The sequence below is a fragment of the Elephantulus edwardii genome, unplaced genomic scaffold, assembly GCF_000299155.1.
Source record: "Elephantulus edwardii isolate Elephantulus edwardi_28Jun2011 unplaced genomic scaffold, EleEdw1.0 scaffold00089, whole genome shotgun sequence".
NCBI classification, from domain to species: domain Eukaryota; kingdom Metazoa; phylum Chordata; class Mammalia; order Macroscelidea; family Macroscelididae; genus Elephantulus; species Elephantulus edwardii.
The window spans coordinates 6,035,657-6,039,868 of NW_006399839.1; positions in this window are offsets into that span (position 1 = coordinate 6,035,657).

Below are 4,212 nucleotides of genomic sequence, written 5' to 3' on the forward strand. Positions count from 1 at the left end.
CGCCCGCGCGCCCCGGCGCCCGCGGAGGCGGCGGCGCCCGGACCCTGCTCCCGCCGGGTTCCCAGCTTCCCCTAGGCCTGAGAGACCCCCCGAATCCTGGGGTGGGCTGGGGCGCAGCAGCACCCCTAGCCCCAGCCCGGGCGAGGGGGTGCAGCCTCGGGAACGCCCTCCCGGAAAGAAGCGCTTCCCGGTGCCTTCAAGGTAGTTGGGTTCCGGATTGTGGACCCCCTCAGTGATCCCTCGTAAGTCCCAATTTCCAGAATTTGGGAGACCTCTCATTCTCTCTGAATTGGAAGGGGATCGTCCCAGGTCCCCTAAACCCTCTCATGTTCTCAACTGGTGAGATTTCCTCCACTCCCTCCCAGCCCAGGTGTGAAGCGGCCCTCGGAACCCCTAATTTTTCCTCTGACCCTAATTAAGGGGTTTTCCCTCAATGGCTCTCAGTTCACTCCTAATGTCCTAGGATCCCCATTTTGGGGTGCCTTCTCAATGCCTCGCATCGCAAAGTGGGGGACTCTACAGCAGCACCCCCTTGAGGTGGCCAGATGTTTCCCTCATTGCGCCTTAACCCTTGCTGCCCGAGTGTGAAGGCTCCCCTCAGCCCCCCAAATCCCTTTGACCCTCAGCTGTGGACATCTCCCTGTGGTCTGCCGATTTCGGCCAGGGGGTTCCCGTTTGCCTCCATTCTTTCTTCCTGTGTAAAGGGTCTCCCCTGCTTCTTTTACTCCCTGACTAGGTTGAGGGGAGCAAAGTCAAAGTCCAAGCCTCACAGAATGTCGGAACCAGCAAGTCAGCGGAGGACCTCGCTCTCGGAAAGACCCCGGGTTTGCAGAGAGTCCCAAGCCCCAGCCCGTCTGCCTTCCCTCTGTGCCTGGGGTTACTTCCCCTCTCTCCCAGCCTGAGTTGGAGACCACTCCCCACCAAAGAGCAAACGTCTCTCTTCCCATATTCCACCCAAATACTCACCCTCTGTGAGAGTCTCTGAGACGCCCCCTTCCAAGACTTTTCACCTATGGCTGCAGGGAGCCACTTAACCCACTCAGAAAACTCCCTCTCTCCAGCCCTAAAATCCAATTCTGATTACTCCGGAGCCAGGGACCACTCTCCAAGACTAAGGACCCCTCCCAACAGCTCTGGTTGAAAATAGCCTAGAAAAGTTCAAAACCTAGTGAAGGGAGCCCAGCACCCCACCCCACCCCACGTAGCCCCAACCCTGCAGGCAGCCTCCGGGTCACGCAAGCCCCGCCCCCGTGGCCCTCCCTCCCTCCTTTAAATTCACCTCGAGTAACCCTGTGACAGCCCCTGATGACAAGCTTCTTGCTGCTCACCTTGATATTTGCCCTTCTTTCCCCACCGTTTATTAACCTGAACAGCAGCTCTGGGCCACACAACCCTGACCCCTGGAATCATGCCCATCCCCCCTTCCCCACCGCGCAGCTCCCTTCCCCCACCCCCACACGGAAGAGAACCCGAGAGACAAGGTTAATGGTTTCCTTGGGGACCTTCTGGGAACGCTCAGCAGGTAGATCCTGCCACCCTGTGAGCATAACACTCGAAGCAAACTTCCTTTTCCCTACTCTTTCATCCTCCTACACTACCCCACAGTTTCCCAGCATCCCTTGAAGCCAGGGGGTGGAGGGCACCCCTCCTCAGCCAAGGCATCTCCCACTGTTTCAACACAAACACAAACGTCAGGTGTGTCTTGAGAGAGACACAGGTGTGGAACAGCTCCAAAGTTAGGGAACTGAGTATTCCTAAGGCTTCTTCCGGTTCCTTGGCGGTGGTGGTGGTGGGGGGGGGGAGAAATGGAGAGGTGCAAGGGGATCCCCAAATGTGCAGCAGTAGTGCCTCAAGTGACGGAGCTCTTTGGCAGGTGATTTGGAGGACAGGAAATGAGTGAAGGTCACTTGTTCAGAGTCAGCCAAGCCTGTGAGTAGTATCTCTTGAGACGTGATCCCTTTGCACGTTTCTCATTCAGAACCGCAGAAGGGGAAGTGTCTATTTCTAGTCAATACCTGGTTTGTAGTACACGTTCTCGGCAGGTGTGTGAGGTAGGCTCAGCTCAGCCTTGCAGCTTCACTCCACTTTGTGCACAGGCAGGACAACAAGTCCTTCTACGGGAAGCCCTCACAGAACAATGCAGCTATAAATGCATGATCCTCACAGTAAATTGAGGATCTCAGAGGTATTAAGGGAAAATGAGCTTTAGAGGAACTGGCCCAGACTCCAGAATTAGGAGATTAGAGGATGCCGTTCCAAGCTCTATCTCTCTAGCGCTACACACAGTATCACTCAGCAATGAGAGAATCATTTGCTTTATAGTTTTGTTGCTGTTTTTTGAAAAGCAATCCTTTTTGCAAAAGAGCCTTGGGCAAAGGACATTATGCCCAGGCACTAAGCTGTAACTGGGTACATTCATTCAACCCACAAATATTTATTGAGCGCTTTCTGTGTGCCAGGTGTTGGGGATACAGTGTAGAACCACCAAAAGGTCAACAATTAATGGTAGAGCAAAGATGAGAACATAAGGGAGCAGGGAAATTAGAGTACTAGAAATGGAACAAGAGCACAGTTAAAGAGTAAGAACCGTTATGCTGAGTGAAGTATCTCAGTCACAAAAGGACAAATATGGCATGGTGATACTGTTGTAAAACAGGGCTGACATCGGGGTTGGGGGGAGACTGAGGGAGATGGTTACATACTATATACTGCATTGAAACAGGAGGGAGAAAACTGTTTAAAAGGGGTATGTGATTAGGTATTTTGTCATGACGGGAATCCACAGCGAAGGCTGCAGAGTGGAGTGGAGGCGGGGGAGTGATTGCAAAACAATGAAAGAATTTTTCTTTTACTTTTCCAAGAGGGTAGTGTATGGGGTGGGGGGGTTGAGAGGGGAGAGAAGTGCAACAATGTATGAATGGAAATCTAAAGTCTCTAAATTTTTATTGAAATTAATAATAAAAAATAAAAGAGCACTGGTGGCATAGTGCATCCTATATCAGGCAGCTAACTAAAAGGTTAACAGTTTGAATCCAACAGCTGCTCTCTGGGAGAAAGAGGAGCTTAAAATCATAAACAAGCAAACACACACTCTCTTAATTCAGTTAAAGAGAATGCTAACCCATTGAGGAAAATGTAACTAATGTCACTGAGCAATCTGTATAGAAACTGTCAAATGAGAACCTAGTTTGCTGTGTAAATTTTCACTAAAAGCACATTAAGATTTTATTGAAAAGGAAATGTGATATCAAGGACAGACCTAGCATTCAATGCAATAGGATTGAGCATTGATAAATAAGCCTTCACATTTACGGTCAATTGATTTGATGATTAAATGTGGGTGCCATCAAAGATCATTCAATGGAGAAATAATTGACAGACACACACCAACCTGTGAAGTGTACTCTCTCCAGAGACAGGAATCGGCAAAGTTACACAAACACACACTCTTGGTTTGTGCAGATGGTTACGTGCTTGCCTGCCAGCTGAACGATTGCAAATTTGAACTCACCTAGAGATGCCTTAGGGAGCTCTGGTGGCTTCGTGATAAGGAACTGCAGTGCCAATGCAAAGGTACGTGGTTTGAATACACCAGGTGCTCTGAGAGAGAAAGAAGAGCATTCTCCTCCTGTGTGATTTACTGCCTCTGAAAATCCACTGAAGGGTCAACTATAGGTTGGTTCTGACTTAATAGTTCTCAACAAAAACTACAGAGATGTCTAAGAAGACAGTCTTGGAGCCAGTTCTCTAAAGGCCACAACCTTGGAAAAAAACCTTGGAATAATAGCTCTACTCTACAGACGCGGGGTCTATGTGAGTCAATTTCAACTCAGAGTCACCTGTGGAAAGATCAGAACTCTCCAATAAGATTTTCTAAACTGTCATTTCTATGTGAACGGATCACCAGGTCTTTCCCCTGTGGCGCCACTGGATGGGTTTGATCTGCTAACCTTTTGGTTAACCACTGTGCCAACAGCTCCTAATAATAACATACACACATATAACATGCTAACCAGATATTAGTAAGTGCTGTGGACATGGGAGAATTGGGAGTCTGGGAGGTATGGGAGAGAGGATGAGATGTAATTTGAAATCAGGAGAGTTCTCATAAGAGGGTGATGTTTTAGCATGATCTGAAGGACACACGGCATATTAATCTACTGTATTATCCAGAACTCTTGTTGAAGCAGAATGTCTGTCTATATTAAGAGC